Source organism: Pteronotus mesoamericanus, unplaced genomic scaffold (genome assembly GCF_021234165.1).
Source record: "Pteronotus mesoamericanus isolate MK-2021 breed Mesoamerican mustached bat unplaced genomic scaffold, CSHL_Meso_final contig_50, whole genome shotgun sequence".
NCBI classification, from domain to species: Eukaryota; Metazoa; Chordata; class Mammalia; order Chiroptera; family Mormoopidae; genus Pteronotus; species Pteronotus mesoamericanus.
This window is the reverse complement of record NW_026555186.1, coordinates 2,924,452-2,945,157: the sequence shown is the minus strand read 5'-3', so window position 1 is coordinate 2,945,157 and position 20,706 is coordinate 2,924,452. Positions and strand designations below refer to the sequence as shown.

At 33.3% G+C, this 20,706-nt stretch overlaps 1 protein-coding gene across 4 annotated transcripts in view; it reads right to left on the bottom strand.

The window, feature by feature from the left end:
• The window catches only part of CDH18 (cadherin 18), an 822,825-nt gene that overhangs the window by 483,179 nt on the left and 318,940 nt on the right, over positions 1-20,706 (bottom strand). For all 4 annotated transcript variants that reach the window (XM_054578303.1, XM_054578308.1, XM_054578309.1 and 1 more), the window contains one exon: positions 11,272-11,414. The gene's annotated coding sequence lies outside the window, so the exon portion shown is untranslated. The remainder of the gene's footprint in view (positions 1-11,271; positions 11,415-20,706) is intronic.

The window sequence follows — 20,706 nt, the reverse complement described above, 5'->3', positions numbered from 1 at the left end:
TAAGAGCTTAAAAATGACTGTTTTATATGTTGTTTTTTTTTCCTTAATTCTAGACTTCCTTTTTCTTGTAATTGCTAATTTACTTGAATTATGAGACTACCAGTGATTTCTTTATTCATTCATTACCATCAGGTAGTTCTATTTTTTGTTAAATTCACCCTATAAAGATTAACTTATAAATCAGGAACAATCCTCTAGATTGTGTTTCATAAGACTTATATGTTGTTTTTGCTTAATATTAAGACAAGAGGGGATTCTTTAAAAAAGTTAAACTTTTCAATAGAAATAACATTCAAGTATCACAGTTCCATGTGACATTAAGCAAAAGAGCCTTAGATTCAGGAGAGCAAGAGCTGAAGTTTGTATGATTATGGCAAAGGACATAGTGAAATCAAGAAGTTTTGTTTTGCTGCCTCACCATGTAATTTTGGAACTATAGGTAAAGAAAGTATTGATTCTTTCTATTACTGTACTTGATTGAAACACTCATACTGTTAAGGGCTTTTGTTATTAAAAGATGGTTGCATTTTTATTTCAGTGCAATATGCTGCATCCATGTAAAATACCACAGGACTATGTCAGCAGGGGCATAAAGAATGTAACAATGTTCAGATAGCTGAAAAACATATTGCCCAATTGACCTTGTATTGTAAATTGTCACTCTACTTGATTCTACTAGATGTAAGATAAGCTTTCTTTAAATGTGGAAAAAAAAATAATGCACCCTTTGAAATTGACATAACATTGTTTCCCATGTAGTTTTATAGACTTTGGAATTTGTATTTTGCTGAACCAAGGAAATAGACCAAAAGGCATTATCACTGAAGGATAAATGGAGGAGAAAGTCTTATAACAAACATTTCTTCTGGAATTGTGAATTGACAAAAATGGCCTATGAAGAAAATATTTTGAATTTTGAAATGGTCTGTTATTAATATATCTCTAAATACATTTTTAAATGTTTGAAATTAATAAAAGGATTCACATATTTTTACATCATTATTGAAGGTAAACAGTTCTCTCTATATTAAAAATTTGAATTATCTAATTTATACTTAAAACACTTTATTTATGTTTTCTTTCAAGGTCCATCTCATTTATGAGTTCTTCCACAGATACTTTCAATTATTTATAACAAATTATTATAATTTTTATTTTGCATACTGTATTTTCACAAATAACATTTAATTTAATTTATTTCTGTCCTTTCTCAATGTATCATATAGCATTTTTAATATCTGGGTCCAAATGTGTGAAGGATGCAGATGAATATTTATGACACTGAAATGGAAAGAATGACTTGTATAATATGCTCACAGATGTTAAATCTGATAGAGAGGCATTCACTGTGGGAGAATCCTAAAATAAGATTCAGTTCTATTAAACTTGATTGAGATTTCATTCACTGTGGAAAATCCTGAAATAAGATTCAGTACTAAGTATGTAATAATATCATTTTACATTTAATTTCTTGACTACTGATTTAAATCTGTAATTTTGTTATTGTGGTAAAATATATATAACACTATGTTCCCCTTGAAACTGACAAAACAATCCTATTTTCCTGTGAGGTTCTAAACAGTAACTTAATAAATATTCCATGCTTTCAGCTGAGATTCTGAGAAGTCTACAGACTAGAAATAAGCCAGCCAAGATGTAAATTGAGTATTATAAAAACTATAACCCTGCCTGAAATTATAATAGTCAGTACCAGATTGAATTAAAGCAATGAGTCTCCAGTTTAGCTGAGCATTAGGAAGGTTTGGTTAGTAAATACTCACTGGAAATTCATGACTTACATAATTTTTCAAAATGCCAGAACACGAGAATATACAGGTAAAAGAATCAGATCTAAATAAAACTGTGATATTGAAGTTATTAGTAATAGACTTTAATTAAAAGTGAATAATATGTTTAAAAGTTGTTGAAAGGATGTAGAACTTTAAAGGGTCTTCTTTAAGAAGAAGAAGAAAAAACAGAATAGGTAAAAGGATAAAATAGCAGTGACTACCTACTTATCAATAATAACTTTAAATATAAATGGCCTAAATGCTCCAATCAAAAGACATAGGATAGCTGAATGCATAAGCAAACAGAACCTATATATATATATATACTCTCTAGAAGAGAATGACCTCAGAACAACAAACACAAGACTAAAAATAAATGAATGGGAAAAAATATTTTATGAAAATAGAAAGAAAAAAAGTTAGGGTAGCAATACTTATATCTGCCAAAATGTACTTTAAAACAAAGGTTATAGTGAGAGACCAAAAAGACACTATATCTTTATAAAGGGAGCAATTCAAAAAGAGGATAAAACCCTTGTAAACATTTATGTACTAAACATAGGAGCATCTAAATATATACAGCAAATCTTGATGGACATAAAGAGGAGAAATAGACATCAATAAAGTCATTGTAGGGGATTTTAACACTCCATTGACATTAATAAATACAACTTTCAGATAGAGTGTGAACAAGGCAACACAGTCTTAAATTATACACTGTATCAGGTGGATTTAATTTAATTAATATCTTCAGAGCATTTTCCCCCAAAGCAGCAAAAATACATTCTTTTCAAGTACACATGGAATATTTTCTAGGATAGACAACCTGTTACAACACAAAACAAGTTTCAATAAATTTAAGAAGACTAAAATCATATCAAGCGTCTTCTCTGACCATAATGAGAAATCAATCACAAGAAAAAAAGAAATGACCGCCACACAATGACATGGAGGCTAAATAACATGTTACTAAATAATGAGTAAGTGAACAATGATATCAAATAAGAAATCAAAAGATATTTTAAAGATACAATAGAATCTTTATTGTATCTTTGTATTTTTAAATGAAAATAAGAACACAACAACCCAGAATCTGTGGGATACACCAAAAACATTCCTAAGAGGGAAATTTATAGCATTAGAGACCTACCTCAAGAAACAAGAAAAATCTCAAATAAACAATCAAACTTTACATTTAAAGACACTGGAAAAGAACAAAAAAATAAAGCCCAAAGTGAATAAAAGAAATAATAAAGACCAGAGCAGAAGTAAATGAAATACAGTTTTAAAAAAATACAAAAGATGAATAAAACCAAGAGCTGTTTCTTTAAAAAGAAAAACAAGATTGAGAAATTTTTAACCAGACTCATTAATTTAAAAAAAAAATAGAGAGAGAGAGAGAGGGTCCAAATTAATAAATTCAGAAATGAAAGAGAAGTAACAACTGACACCAAGGTAACACAAAGGATTGTAAGAAAATATTATGAAAAACTATATACTAAGAAATAAGACTATCTGGATGAAATGGGTATATTCCTAGAAACATACAGTCTTCAAAATTGAATCAGGAAGAATCAGAAAACCTAAATAGACTGAATTCAGTAATAAAATTAAAGCAGTAATTAAAAAACTCCCAACAAACAAAAGTCCTGGACTAGATGGCATCAAAGGAGAATTTCCCCAAACATTTGAAGAACTAACACCTATTCTTCCTAAACTATTACCAAAAATTCAAGAGAAGAAAAGACACCCAATATCATTTTATGAAAACAGCATTATCCTGATTCTAAAACCAGATAAAGAAAATTATAGGCCGATATCCCTGATGAACATAGATGCTAAAATCATCAACAAAACATTAGCAAACTAGATCCAGCAGTACATTGAAAAGATCACACACCATGATCAAGTGAAACTTATTCCAGGAAAGCAATAAGTTTCCTGGAAACTTATTCCAGGAAAACAATATTCACAAATCAAAAAATATGACTCACCACATAAACAAAATGATGGATAACAATCACATGATCCTATTAATAGATGTGAAAAAATTAATAAAATCCAGCACCATTTATGATTGAAAAATCCTCAGCAAGTGGGAATAGAGGAATCATACCTCAATATAATAAAAACCATATATGACAAGCCCACAATCAACTTCATATTCAATGGGCAAAAACTAAAACTGTTCCCCTCAAGATCAGGAAGAAAATAAGGATGTTCACTTTCACTGCTCTTATTCAACATAGTATTGGAAGTCCTAACTGGAGCAATCAGACAGGAAAAAAAAATAAAAGGCATCCAAATTGAAAATGAAGAAGTAAAACTATCAGTATTTGCAGATGATATAATACTGTATATAAAGAACCCTAAAGATTCCACCAAAACACTACTAAAACTGATAAGTGAATTCAAGAAAACAGCAGGATAAAAAATAAATATCCAGAAATCAGTTCCTCAGGGAAATTAAAACCATTATAATGTACATACTCCCTGAAGCAATCTACAGATTCAAAGTAATTTCTATTAAAGATACAAATGGTGTATTTCACAGAAGTAGAACAAATATTTGATAAAGTTATATGCAAACACAGAAGACTTTGAATAGCCACAGCAATCTTGGGAAAGAAGAACAAAGTTGAAAGAATCATGCTACTTGATATCAAACTATACTACAAGGCCATAGTAATCAAAACAGCATGGTACTGGCATAAAAACAGACATATAACTCAATGTAATAGAATAGAACCCAGAAATAAACCCACAACTTTATGGTCAATTAATATTTGACAAAGGGGGAAAGAACATAAAATGGGGTAAAGGTAGTTTATTCAATAAATGATGATGAAAAAAGGGGACAGACATGTGTGGAAAAATAAAAATAGACCACATTCTTACATCATACATGATAGTAAAGTCAAAATAAATTTAAGATTTAAATATTAGGCTCAAAACAATAAAATTTTAGAAGAAAACATAGGCAGTAAATTCTCAGATATTTTTCATAGCAACTCTTTTTTAAATTCATCTCCTATGCAAAGGTAATGAAAGAAAAAATAAACAAATAGTAATTTGTAACTAAAAATGTCTTGCACAGCAAAGGAAACCAACAAAATGAAAAGACAACTCACTGAATGGGCAAACATATTCACCAATGTATGTGAGAAGGGGTTAATATGCAATGTTTATAAAGAACTTAACACTAAGAAAACAATCCATTTAAAAAGTGGACAGAGAACCTGAATAGATATTTCTCCAAAAGAGGACATACAGATGTCCAATGCATGTATGAAAAGATGCTCAATGTCATTAATCATTAGAGAAATGCAAATTAAAACCACAATGAGATTATCGCTTCACATCTGTCAAAATGGCTGTCACCAATAAATCAACAAAGAACAAGTGCTGGTGAGGGTGTGGAGAAAGGGGAACTCCCTCCTCTACTGGTTGGAATGCAGACTGGTGGCAGCCACTGTGGAAAGCAGTATGGAATTACCTCAAAAAATTAAAAATGGAACCACGTTATGACCCAGAGATTCCTCTACTGGGAACATATCCAAAAAAAAAAAAAAAAAACCAACAACCCCAATTTGAAAACTAATTTGAAAGAATATATGTACCCCTATGTTCATTGCAGTGTTATTTATAAGAGTCGAGATTTGGAAGCAGCCCAAGTGCCTATCAGTAGATAAGTGGATCAAAAATCTGTGGTATATTTACACAATGAAATGCAAAAAGAAGAAAATAAAAAAGAAGAAATTCTTAACTTTTGAGATAGAATTGATAGACATAGAGAGTATTATTATAAGTGAAATAAGCCAGTAAGAGAGACAAATACTGTTTGATTTCAATTATATGCATAATCTAATAAACAGAATAAACAAAGTAGAAGCAGACTCATAGATAAATAGAATAAATGGAAAGCTTTCAGCGTAGAGAGAGTTGGGTGATTGGGTGAAAAAGATGAAGGAATTGAGCAAAACAAAAACAAAAAAACAAAAACAAAAAACCTCCTAGGCAGATAACAGTATGGTGATTGACACAGGGAAAAAGGGAAATGAGGAAGTAGAAGAGGGTAACAGGGAGGTAAATGGTGGTAGGAGGAGACTAGCCTTGAGTAGTGAACACAGAATACAATATACAGATGATGTATTAGAGAATTGTCCTAATTAGAGAATTGACCTGAAACCTATATAATTTTATTAACCAATATCACATCAATATATTCAATAAAAAACAAAAAGCGAAAATAATTTAAAATGTTTTAAAAATTAAAGAAAATACACAGGCTGAAAAACAAAAGGAAAAAAAGGGTAAAAACAATATTTTTTTAAAGTGAAGAGATCTAAAATAATTGGAATCCAAGACTAAAGGAAAGAAACTGTAAAAGACACACTAATTGAAGTAAAAACAGCTGAAAGTCCTCAAAACTGTTGAAAGTTATCAAGACAGCAAGCTATATCTGTGTTATACAGTTGGAACCCTAAGCAAGAGCTCAGAAAACCACATCTAGACACATCATTTATATATAGATTTCAGAAAAGTCATATTTCTCCAAAGGAACAATAGGTTATTGAAACCAAAAAACTAAATACAGAACAAAAATATACTTAAATTGCTGAAAGAAAATAACTGCCAATATATGCCTTTTATTTCCAACACAAATATTTCTATTTGTTAAATGAAATATAGATGTTTTTCATAATAAAAGTAGCTATTACAATAAAATATAAGAGAATTTCTTTGGCCCAAGGAAAAGTATACCAGAGGTAAGTTGAGATACACAATAATAAATAAAGAGAAATAGAAAAAATAAATATATGTAAAATATAAATAAATTTATATTGTATAAAACTATCAGAACACATGAGTTTAAAATACATAATTAAAAGGCATGAGATACTAAATAGAATAAATTGTTTCAAGATGTCAGCATTTCTTGAAAATGATATTTACATTAACTGTAAGAAATTATTTATTTTGGTATCTCCAGTTTAATCACTAGAAAAATATTTTCCTTTTATGAAAACTGATCTATGATTAAAACAATAAAAGAACAAGAAATATAGTTATTTCAAAAGAAGGCAACAATAGGACAGAACTTACATAAGTCAATGATACAAATGACATAATAGTACAATAAAACACATAAAACCAAAATTAGCAGTTACTTTACATGTAAGTGGCACATATCTATTAGTTAAATAATCTAAACATAGTAGATTAAAAAAAACAAGTATATTCTGCTTACTAAAGTTGCTTTAAATGTAAAAGGAGCGCTTCTGCAGTATAGATGGCAGTTCATTTTCAATCTTATGTAGAACAGTCATATTACCCACTCAATATGGTTTTTTTCAATAGTATAAATGGTCATACAATTATTTTATATATTCACATATATACATGTGAAAATATATATTATATATATACACACACACACACACACACACATACTTTTATTGATGAGATTCAGCTTCCCGAGTCCTAATTTTTCAAGATTTACCTACCTGTTCGTAGCACATGAATTCTTTGTTCCTACAATTTCTAGAATTGATTTTGTTTTAAATTTTTATTAATATATAAGCCTGCAAACTTCTAGACAAATAGTCTATTTCCAAGTTTTATTTGACAATTCATTCATTTGCACTAAATAAAAATAGCTTTTATTTTATATATAGTTATGTATATTATAATAAATTTCTGGATATTCTATTCTGTTTCATTGTTTTATTTGTGTGATTTTGGCCAAGATAGTACCCTTTCCATTGAGGTGGATTTGTAGAATGTTTCGATGATTAATAAAACAAAACCCCTGATTGATAGTCTTCTTTTTAAGTTTTCTGGGTTGTTTTCAAATGCTTATTATTTAACATATATTTAAGATTATTTTGTCCAATGAAAAAAGAATACTGTTTTAATTTTATTAAAAATGTATTTGGTTTATATATTAAGTTGGGAAATAGAATTTTGTGATAGTAAACTTCATATTTCTTGTTATTGCAGTTACTTTTCACTTACTCTGATTCTTTAAAGTGTTCTCCATTGCATTATATAATTTTACATATATTTTATCCTAATAGGTTAATTACAATTTATTTTATTTTATTCTTACATTAAAGGGGATAGTATATATATTTCATTTTCATTTTTAGGTAAAAGTATAATAAATATAAAATTATTTTATTCAGTGGTTCCTAACACACTAAATTTTTCTATACTCCAAAATGTTTTATCAGATATGCATGCTAAATCATATCGTTAGCAAAATATGTTTTCTCTCATTTCAAAATTTTTACATTAATAATTTATTTTATACTATTATTCCAATCAGTAGAACTACCAAGAATGTCCTACACAGTAATGGGGCTAACAGGTAAACACTTGTTCCCTTGTAAAGTTTCTCATTTTAATTGTAATGATCTGAGCATTCTTTCATATGCCCATGGGCCCTCTTATGTCCTCCTTGGAGAACTGTCTCCTCAGGTCATTTGCCCATTTTTTAATTGGATTGTTTGTCTTCGTGGAATGTAACTGTGTAGGTTATTTCTATATTTTGGAGATCAAATCTTTGGCTGAGTTATCATTGGTAAATACGTTTTCCCATACTGTTTGTTCTCTTTTTATTTTGCTGATTTTTTTTTTTTAGCCTTGCAGAAGCTTTTTATTTTGATGAAGTCCCATTTTTTTATTCTTTCCTTTATGTCCCTTGCTCTAGGGGACATATCAGTGAAAATACTGCTGTGTGCAATATTTGAGAGTTTCCTGTCTATGTTCTCCTCAAGGATTTTTATGGTGTCATGACTTATATTTAAGTCTTTTATCCATCTTGAGTTTATTTTTGTGTATGGTGTCAGCTGATGATCCAATTTCAATTTTTTGCATGTACCTGTCCAGCTCTCCCAACACTATTTGTTGAAGAGGCTGTTATTACTCCACTTTATGCTTCTGCCCCCTTTGTCAAATATTAGTTGCCCATATAAGTATGGGCTTAAAAAATAACTTTTTTATTCTTAATATAAAAAAATTCTTAATTTGTGGCTAATGATTAGCCACAAATATTAATATTGACCAACATTATTTTACTTTCTTACTATTCTAAAATTCCATCCTATATTTACCCTCTTTTTCCAAAAGAAACTGTATCCTAATTTTGGAATGCTAGGGTAAAAAATAAATTAAAAGATAATGGGGCAACAGAATATATATTTTGTAGCTAAAACTAAATTTTATCAAATATTTAGAGTGAAACATAAAATGCAATCAACATTTAGATATGTGGAAAGATGTTAATCATTTGCTAAAATTTTCAGTCTTTATCCAGATGTCTGGCAGCAGATAAGAAACCAAAACACTCTGTGAATAAACATAATCTCAGTTATACAAAAATGACATTTTCCCTCTGATTTTCAATTTTTTGAAGAGAGAATATAATCACAGGTTGCATGATTGTAGAGATTATCAATTCTGGTTTCTAAGAAGTTTCTAAGACTTCTACAGTGTATTCATTAGTCATTTCAATGTCTATGCAATTTTAACAAAGCTTGACTTAGGTGAAAGCAGTTTTAGCAGTTGTGCCTGTAAGTTTGGTAACCCAAAATAAAAACAGTAATCTACTTAGGGCTTTTTCACTCCTGATAAGATGATATTCTTTTAAAATTAATTTTAAGTTATTTTCAGGAAGGAATTATTTTTCTGTCTACATGAATTTTATATCTACTTGGAAGTACTATTAACCTTGCTTAAACACTTTTCTAATATCAGGGAAAAATATGGCTCATAGGAAACTGAGATAATAAACAGGGCCAGCTGGATATTTATTTTAATTTTGTCTTCTTACATCTGTATAACTATGTTTACAAAAGATTTTCCTTCTGGGAGTTTAGTATTTGTCACCACTCTGTATACTAATTTTAGTAAACACTGCTTTCTCACATGTTGCATGATGAGTTTTGCTTAGGTGTTTATGTCAGAACATAATTTCATAACATCTAAAATTAGCCCTAGGCTCTGTACACCTGGCCTACATTTTCTCATTCCTTTTCTCCAGTTGCTATTCATTCCCCAGCTTTCAAAGATTCTTGATATACTGATGTACTTCATGCCCCTCTCATGCCAGCACAAATATCTGCAGTGAGGAAAAAAATGTGTGTGGATATCTGTCATTTATCTGTTAGTATGGATTTTATTCTATGCTTTAATATATTTAGAAATGATTACTTATTTTATTATAATTCTAATTTAGTAAGTATAAATGATATTTATATGTTAAGAACATTTATATAAATCTGAGAATTTTTCTTCTTGTAATATGATTGGTGTCATTAAAGAATAAAATTCCAGATGTCTGCAACCAATAAGAATGATTGACAAACAATTCAGGAAGGACTCAGTGATAATTGTTTTGTGTAATGTGAAAGGTACACACATTTAGTAAACCTGGTGGTATTTTGCAAACCTTCCAGAAGACCAACAAATTAAATTTTTTAAAAGAAATAAATCTACCAGTAAATTCAGGCACCTGCGAAGGCAGCTTGAAGAGAACATATGAGACCTCCCTAATTTCCACTGTTGTTAGAATCCATAAAGCATCAAACTAGGAAAATCATACAATGAAGCTATGGCAATAGAGGCCATAATGACTGTTATGAGTATGGAATTTTAATAATTGAAAGCAAGACTGAGAAATTTCTGCAGTTCCTATCCTAATGGCCAAACAGATCCAAAAGCAGAGCTGGTTCCAATTTAAGACACAAATGAAGATCAAGGAAGAATAGACAAGGAGCCAATACGGTGAAAGAAGAGCTGGGTTACCAACAAAACAGCTGAACCTCGCTTTCATATTGATAAAATTTTACATCAATTTCTTATATTGAATTAGAAGTTAGTAAAATAGGAGACAAACATAGACCAGCCTTAAAAATTCCCTGAGCACACAAAACCAGTTTGGTCATACAAGCAAAGCTTAATTTGGCTTATTGTGCAGACTAACTTGACCTGGGTTAATTCTTATTTATGCCTCTGGAAATCATAAGAGAAGCTTAAATTGCTTGCCAGAATTGATTTGATGTAACTACTAACCAATTCCCTATGACTTAAGGAAATTCTAATATAAGTGATTACTGTGAAGGATAGTCATTCACTGCCTCCTTACTATAAGTTGCTTTAAAACAATATACTCCTTAGCTTCATCCCATGTTTTGGTTTAAGGATTCCTGGTTTGCAAACTGTGTTTGTGATATGTGCACGATAAATTTTACTCATTACTACTTCAGTGACTCATTGGTTTTACTTCCATTAGTTGGAATTGTATTCAGGCCTTATCTGTAGTGAATGTGTGTGTGTGTGTGTGTGTGTGTGTGTGTGTGTGTGTGTGTGTGATAATTAGGCTGGATGTGAAGACTTGTGGCAATAACTTAAAAAACATCAAATATGTGCTCCTCATCCCCTTGAAGCCCCTGTACTGTGATTCCCAAGGACTTACCTTCTTCCCCGACTACTAAAAATCTGCTCAGCAAAATCAATGGACGCCTCAACAGAGATTACGGCATCATCACCCACTGGAGTCCAGCAGAAGAAAGTGTAGTGCCTTCTGTGGATTGGACGATGCTGTGTTGAGCTGCGGGCCTGAGAATGAGAAGGTCTGCAAGTTAGAACTTGTGTCAGATTCATGCAGAAAGCGGACTATATAAGCTTGTGTCAGCGGCAACTGCCCGGCACCTGGATCTAACTGGGGTTGGTACTCCTCTGCTATTTCACTTGATATATAACTTAATTGCTCTCTATTTAGACTCTCTGCAGACACGAATCTGTGGATTTTCAGAGACTAGAAAGTCTAAAATAGAACAAGGGAGGATGGAAGGCCATTGGGAAAACAGTGAGAATGGGAAATGGTTTGTGAACAATCACAGGGGTAAAAATTCTTTAAATTTGCTGAAAGGAGAGATTGTATTTTAAAACACCTGTGACAAGAGTAATAAAAAGGGGCACAATTAAGTACAGCTTTCTACCAAAAACACTAGTTCATTGGTTCTTCCTAATAAGATTTTTTTAGAGTGTTGGGGAACACAATACACATCAGCATAAACCTCTTCCTGTGTCTGAAAACTGTCTCAACTGTTACGAAGTAATATTTTCAATCAAAATTCTAGAACCCAGACTGAACATTCCAGGAACTGAATGCCTTAGAAATGGCCCTTTGAAACAAATCCCACTTCTGTGTTGCTGTGTCATGTGTCTGTTCTGTACAGACAAGAGTTCTTGCAACAGCCATTGTCATATTGTTGGTAAGCAAGGTACTGAAACATGCCTATCATTTTAGTCTTCTCTGTTTTTGCAGTAGTTTATTGCAGTGCTTTTCAAAACTGACAATTTGCTTGAAATACTTTGAAATATGCTCTTGAAAAGTAATTCAGACTCATATATCATTGGTCTAAAGGATTTATAAAAGCAAAATTTGTGATTGCATTTTCAAAGGAGAATACAAAAAAAAATGAATATGAAGCAGATGAAAGATAGAAACTTCAACTGAGATATTTATGAACAAAATGTTTCCCATACTTTAATGAAGAAATTATTATGGTAACTATGTACATATGAGCCAAAAGAAAGAAAACTTAGACAAATAAATGTGAACATAGTTAAACATTTCTTTAGAGACTCAAAACTAATTTGTATACAACTATCTTTGTTTTGGTTCCCAAAGCCTCAGCTCATGGCCTTTACCTATCTTTTTTCTCCCAGGTGAGCATTTATCAACCCCAGGGGCAAATTAGAATGATCAGGTTCACCTTAAACTATACAATACTCAGATCCTGCTCTTAGATAATATTCATATGTGTATGTGCATACAGGTAAGTCTGTAAGTATAGTACACCCATGTAAACATCAATATAGTGTTAATATTTCTATTAAGTATGTCTCAATATTTTCTATATACATATTTGTAATTTGCCTATAAATACAAATATCTATATATGAATACAAAGCATGCATATACAATGTGTTCATGTATTATGCAAACATGGATTATATATATATGTACACAAATATATGCATAGAGGTAGATGAATAGAACATAGATATAAATGATTTAGATATATAGATATATTTAAAATCATGTTGCCTGTTAATTTCACAAGGCAGGTTAAATTATATTAACTACTTGATATAGTCATAATTAATTAGAAATTGCCTTCATTGAGCAACTACTATGCATAAATTCCTTTGAGTGATGTGATGAAGAGGAATAAATAATATGGGATATACTGTGTAAGCATGACCCAGAAAACATGAGTGCTGATCCCTGCTCCATTACCTGCTTTGTAGGGACACATATTAACATTTCTAGACCACAATGCAAACATTTGTAAAGCAAGTAAACAAGAATATATCATCAGTGGATTCCCAATTGTTTTCTCTCAAAATACGACCCTGCTCAAAATAATCCAATAACTTCTCATATCTTGCAGAGTAAAACAAAATAAAACAAAACAAAAATGGATGTGATTCCGTGTGTTCTAGGTCCCTGTTATGTTTCTGACTTCACCACATCTCTCCTGCAACTCCACAGCGCGCAGTCCTCTCCTGTTCCCAGAGCCATTAACAAGCTGCTCCGATGCCTGGGATAAACTCTTCTCAGGTGTGGAGGAGGTCATTGAGAGGACGTGACACAATCTGACTCCCTAAGTGAACCCCCACAATCAGAGTTTCCCCCCCTCCACCCCTGTCCTTGGAACCTGTGTTCTGCCCACTATTCCCAACGTGGGAGCCTACTTTGAGGACTCAACCTTGAGAGGAGAAGAGCATGATACTGAGACCCCCTAGTTAGTATACGTGACTAAAACCCGTTAAGACCAAAACTCCTAGGATTCTGGTGGGCCAGTGAGGAGATCTACTCACCCGTGGCTTCCTAAGACAGTCCTCATGTGCAAGCACCCTTGCTTAGAAAAACTGCCAACCTGAGGGGGCCTGACTCCTTCTCCCATGTTTCCTTGCCTTCCCTGTCAAGGGCCAATTTTCAATTAACCCAGTGAACCCCTGAGGCTGGGAACCAATATCAAGTCTCTAAATGTCTTACCTGAATATTCTACTAAAAGTTCAACCCCCTTCCAACATCCATGCTGTGTGCATGGTACATACACACATGTACTTTCTATAAAGTTGACTGTTTTATTGAATTTTCTCAAGATTTATCTTCATCTTATGAGTTTCATGATCTGCTTTCACCATTTGAAGTAAATTTTTTAATGACAGATTGCTTTTTTTCATTGTGGTATTTTATGTAACATAAAATTTACCGTTTAACCATTTTTAAGTGTACAGTGTAGTGGCATTAAACATATATGCAACGTTGAGCAACCATCACCAACATCCATCTCCAGAACTTTTTTTATCATCCCAAACAGAAACTCTTTTACCCATTAAACAATAATTTCACATCTTCCCCTCTCCTCAACTTCCAGTAAATTTCTTTTCTACTTTGTCTCTATGAATTTGCCTATTTTAGATCCTCATATAAGTGGAATTATGCAATGTTCATATTTTAGTGTCTGGCTTATTTCACTTAGCATAATGTTTTCAAGGTGCATGTTTTAGCATCTATCAGTATATAATTTCTTTGAAATTGAATAATATTCCATTATTTGCAGGATCCACATTGTGTTGATCCATTTATCTGTTGATGGGCATTTGAGTGGTTTCTTTCTTATGGCTATTATGAACAATGCTTCTATGAAGGTTGGTATAAAAGAACCTGTTGAGCCTGATGGCAGACTTTTACCTGATTAGTCTGCTAGGTCTACAGGGCTTATAATAATATCTGGAATATAATAAATAAGTGGTTGTACTTTTGCTCCTCATTTCTCTGTACTCTTTTCTGAGTCCTGGAAGACTGGATGCCACAACAAAACATCATTGGTATGGTGGTTTAAACAACAGAAACTTATTTTCTTAATGTTCTGAAGGCTGGAAGTTCAAGATCAAGGTGTTTGCATGTTTAGATTTTTTTTTCCTGAGTCCTCTTCCCCTTGATGTGTAATAGATGGCTGCCTTTTTGCCCTGTCCTCACTTGCTGTCCTTCTGTGTGTGTCAGTGTCCTCATCTCTTCTTCACATAAAGACACCGGTCATATTGGATTAGGATCTGCTTGTGTTACCTCATTATGATTTAATCAGCATTTTAAAGACCCTGTCTCCAAATACAGATGCATCTGAGATATGAGGGCTTAGGGCTCCAACACATGAATATTGGTGGAACGCAGTTTAGCCTGAAACACCCCCTATGTCAAAACAATCACTGAATCTTCTTGGTAGTTTTTCTAACCCTTTCTCTTAAATTTGTAAACCCATCCCTGGTCCTTCTCTCGCAATCCAGACAACAGTCATCCTTGACTTAAGTCTCCATCACTAGTGCCAACCACGCCCTGCTTATCTGGATCATGAAGACAGTATTTCCCCAGGACCTATTCCCTATGAGATTCTGTTTGGTTCCTTCTGTTACTGACTCTCATAATTCTCTGTACTTCTGCCCTAATTACCTTTATCACAATCCCAGTTTTCAAGTGATACTCTTGTCATCTCTCTGGTTGGTAGACTCAGATTGCTAGGGTTTAAAAACCACTCAGCAGATGTCAAACCTCAAAAAAAGTTACTCAAACACTCTGTGCCTCAGTTTCCTCATTTATAAAGGAAATTAATCTCAAATGTGAGGGTAAACAGTTTATCACCCTAGGATATTTGAGGAGAGGTGGGGATAATGATTATTTTAAGTGGGTTTATTTTTAAGGAACTAAAGTCTTAGAAACTTTGACCTTCTCCCAACAGCTTAAAATAATTTAGAGAACATACTCCAAGAAAGGAGCTATTGTCACAAAGGCTATAATTGATTATTAACTAGTGTACTAGGGAGGGACCTAGCAGTGCTAGTTGTTTGATCAAAGTTCTCTCAATGTCCGATTGTAAAAGATTGCCCAGCAAGCTTTTATTTACCAATCATTTGCTTTTCTATCTCCATGTGAATTGACTTTGTTGGTGAGGAACAAACCTTCCTCTACCTTCAAGGTTTTTTGGCTGGCCTAATAATCAAATAGACATGAGACAGATTAGTAATAAAAAAATAACTAAAGGTAGTATATATATATGCATGGGAACATTGCATGCATGAGAGAGTCAGAGACAGCAGGAGAAGTTCAGAGACAGAAAGGGAGGTTGAGGTATACAAGACAATTTAAGCCAGGGATGAGGTAATGTGTCTCGGGCTTCAAAAGTTACAACAGAATTTTAGTAAATAGAAGTTTGTCCTGCCCTATAGATAACTCAAGAGAAGGTCATCTTGGATACTCTCTTACTATGGTCAAGGCCCCTAATTCAGTTCTTCTAGGTAGTTAAAAGGAGGGGCAGATGTTTCTCTTGAACTTGAAGCTAAAGTTGCTTTTGGCTCAAAGTAATCTGCGTATCACAGAAACTCATCTGGGGTGGCTTGTTCTGAACCTTTCTGCAGTTTGAGTTCCCAACCAGTACTCCCCTTCTTAGCTCAAGATGACTCATACAAGCCTTAACTGTCTGCTGTGTCCTTAGGCCTCAGCTTCTTATGGAAACAGCCTGTGAAGATACATAATAAATGTGGGCATTTTCTCCTATTTATATCTCATGCTTATTTGATTAATAGTCTAGCCAGAAGAATTTGAAAGTAGTAGGAAAAATAATATTTTTCTAGTCCACAAATGAGAATTAAATGATATAAACCATAGTAATTGGTTTATAGAACTGTGTATGACGCTTAGTAAGTTGTGTTGACTGTTATGACTCATTTAATCTTCCATCTACCTCCACATGCTTTATAAAGTCCAGAAGCAATATCGCCATGCCTACTGATATAGCCCTAATGCTCTGTATTGTGCCTATATGCAATATGTATCCAGTACATATGGTTGCAATGAATAATGACACAGACATAGAACATCTTGGTCTTTTATGATTGGAATCAAAATAATAATTGAGACTAGTCCTAAAAACATCATTGAAGAAAGAGGTCAGGGTACATGTTAAAAGTAGACATTTCTTGACTAAAGAGGGTTCCTACAGAGAAATGATCTGTGGGGACAGACATAGTAACAATATTTAAAAACAAAACAAAACAGTTCTTTATTTGCAACTCAGCTCTCACAGGCACACTGGCAAGAACAGCAAAGACTTAAGTATAAAAAAGAGCAGAATTGACAAAGGCTATACATTTGAAACAATAGACTGAAAAGTCCACACGATAGGAGCAAAAACAGAAAAGTAGGTCTGAAGGAAGTGCAGGAGTGTCAGAGCTGAACCAGCAGCCAAACACTGCTGGCAGACTTGGCAAACGCCCACCTACCTGACAGCTTCTCTGCAGACCCCCTCAAGCCAGCTCCCCTGAGCCCTTCTATACTGTATCTGAAGGCTGGGATGTAGAGCCGTTTTTAAGTATTTCTTATTCTTAATATAATAATCGAGAAAGCAGTTACTTTAGTATTTTGTTTTTGCAACAACAGATTATTTTCTTGAAGACTTGATTATTCCCTTACTGCATCGTTCCTTTCTAACTTCAAGACGTTTTTGAATGATTAAAAAAAAAACCAAAAAGTTTTTAGAATAAAATACTTTGGGTTAAGTTTTTGTTGTTGTTTTTTTTGTTTTTTGTTTTTTAGAAATTTAGAAATGCAAAGTAAATCCCTTGAAACTAGACAGTTGTGTTAGAAGATGAAGCAATATTTTGGTATGTGTCTGAAAGGGAGCAGAATCTGCCTCCCCAAAATATGCCTGTTTGGCAGAAGCTCTGAAAACCAAGTAGAAGTTACCCTTTTATAAAAGAAATCTTACATTTGTAAGAACAGTCTCCATTTGTTAGGGTGTGCCCCTCTCTGCACCAGGAAGAGAAAGATGAGTAAACTACTAGAGACTTTTATTAATGGAGAAGTCAAGGGACTTAAATCTTTGTCATAGTCATACCTCATTTACTGTTCTTTTCCTGATATCCCTCTATAACTGGCTCCCACACCCTGCAACGCCTTCTTTTGTCTTTAGCTGGAAATGGCATTGAAGGTGACGCCTTCCATCATTTCAGTGAGTTACTCAGTTTTCCTGGGTATCTCCTATGTATGTAGGAGATATACATATTGTTAAACTTACATTTTTTTCCTATTAATCTGCCTTTATTAAAGGGAAGTCTCCTACAAGAGCCTAGAGTGGTAAAGGCAAATTACTTTCTCTTCCACACATTTTTAAATATTATTGTATAATGGGGAGAGAGAGATCATGGCAAGAAGCTTTCACGTTACCGCTCAGCATTGAGACTTCCTCTGAGGTTGCCATGTATACCTCTTTGGCAAACGCAAAGAGCATCAGGTACTTCCTAGCACTGCGGCAGAGGCCTGTCAGGCAGGACCTCTCTTCCATGAACCCCACATTTCAATACTTGTCCACCAAAGTATATAATGCACAACAGTTAGTGCTCACTTATTTTTTATTAACTTTGGATCACTTATAGACATAGAGTTTAAACAGAGCTTCCACTTAACATGATCTACCAAATTATAGGAACATGTGCTTTTAACTAATCGCTCATGCTTTCATGATTAACCCATTTTAGTGACACTTTTGAAAGCACAAGATATTTTTAAGGGTTACTTCAATGACCCTTATGGTTTTGTGTATGGAGTATAAAACATAAGACCAATTATTCTACTAATATTACTTCAACTTCACATTCAAGGCAATGGTGGAGTAATAAAAATAATTGAAAATCGGGAACACTGACAATACATTTGTACTTTTCTCTAATGAAATCTACTTATTTATAACAGAGAAAAAAGATGTATAAATAAAATTACGTTCTTTGGAATAAAATACTAAACTGCATGTAGTTTTGTCTTTTTTTTTTACTTTGATGTTGACAGAGTTCTGGGCATGTCACCACAAGATTTTATACTTTGGCATGTTAATGTAATTTTTTAAAATAGTTGTTCTATTACAGTTGTCCCAATATTTTCCCCATTGTTTTTCCCAGCCCCTCCCGCCCCCTTCCCCAGCTCCCACAGTCAATCCCCTCATTGTCGCCCATGTCCAGGGGTCCTCTATACATGTTCCTTGACTAGTCCCTTCCCCATCTTTCTCCTGTTTTCCCTCTCCCCCATCCTCTCTGATAATGTCCTTTTGTTCCTTGTTTCCATGTCTGTGTATCTATTTTGCTCCTTTGTTTGTTTTTGTTCATTAGATTCCTCTTATCAGTGAGACCACATGCTATTTGTTTTTTGCAGCCTGGCTTATTTCACTTAGCATAATGTTCTCCAGTTCCATTCATGCGGTTACAAAAGGTAGGAGTTCCTTCTTTCTTTCTGCTGCATAATATTCTATTGTATAAATGTACCAGAGTTTTTTGATCCACTCATTTACTGATGGGCACTTAGGCTGCTTCTAGCAGTTGGCTATTGTAAAGTGTGCTGCTATGAACATGGGGGTGCATAATTTCTTTTGAATTGGAGTTTCAGGATTGTTACATTATAATCCCAGCAGTGTAACTGCTGTATTACAGGCAGTTCCATTTTTATCTTTTGAGGAAATTCTACACTGTTTTCCAGTGTCTGCACCAGTCTGCATTCCAACCAACACTGCACCAGGGTTCCCTTTTCTCCACATCCTCGCCACCAGTTGTTGTTTGTTGATTTACTAATGATGGCCATTCTGACCTGTGTGAGTGGGTATCTCATTGTGGTTTTAATTTGCATCTCAAATGGCTAATACATTGAGCATCCTTTCATGTCTCTGGGCCGTCTGCATGTCCTCCTTGGAGAAGTGTCTGCTCAGGTCCTTTGCCCGTTTTTTAATTGGATCATTTGTCTCCCTTGTGTGGAGTCATGTGAGTTCTTTATATATTTTGGAGATCAAACCTTTGTCTGAGGTAACATTGGCAAATATGTTTTCCCATATGATTGGTACCCTTTTCATTTTGTTGATGGTTTCTGTAACTGTGCAGAAGCTTTTCAATTTTATGAAGTCCCATTTATTTATTCTTTATTTCCCTTGCCCTAGGAGATATATCTGCATGTTTTTATTCGAGTTACTTAAGAAACAGTTTGTTCAACGAGGACACTCTGACCCTCTTTTCTGTTCTCTTGAAAGCAGGAAATAAATATTTCATGTGAAAGGTAAACTCCCTGAACTAAGAGGTAGAGAGGCATCCTTATTGCCAGAGAGAGGGAATTCAGGGCCGACAGGGGAATGTAAACAAACTCTGCTTAGTTCCTTCTCTAATTAGTAACCACACCTAAGTTTCTTTGTCTTGTTAGTTTTTCACAAATTTAGTCTTTGTGTAAAATATATAAAAGCTGCCTGTTTTAGTCACTTTAGAGAGTCCCATATTTCTATCTCATTAATCTGTCATGTCAGTTTAATTAACCAGCCAGAATAACCAAGAGCGGTAAGTAGAAATTTTCCCTTATGTGACAATGCCTCATAATTTAGGATAAAAATATTATGTTTATATTAATTAGCATTATTAGCAATTTGATTAGGTCAGCCTCTTTTTAAATCTTTTTTTTTTTTTTTTGGTCATGTCTTCCAACTGCTCAAATACTTGTAAAATTGTTAATATTAAAATAAGAATATTATCACAAACTATAGTTTCTATACTAGTGATTTTAAAATTTGCTGTATTGTATTAATCCCAAAACACCATCTTTCCTTCTTGAGGAAAGGACTAGAACAAGCAAAGTAGAGCTAATTTCTTACTTTTGTATACAAAAGTTTCTTTTCTCTTCTTAAGTGCTCATTCCACCTTGATTCAATGGTTCTGAGGAACTCCTATTTAATGTGCAGGCATTTTTTCTGGGAACAGGCTTGGTAGAAAGATTCATTCACCCAACAACATTTTTACCTTTGTTTGGATGGAACTA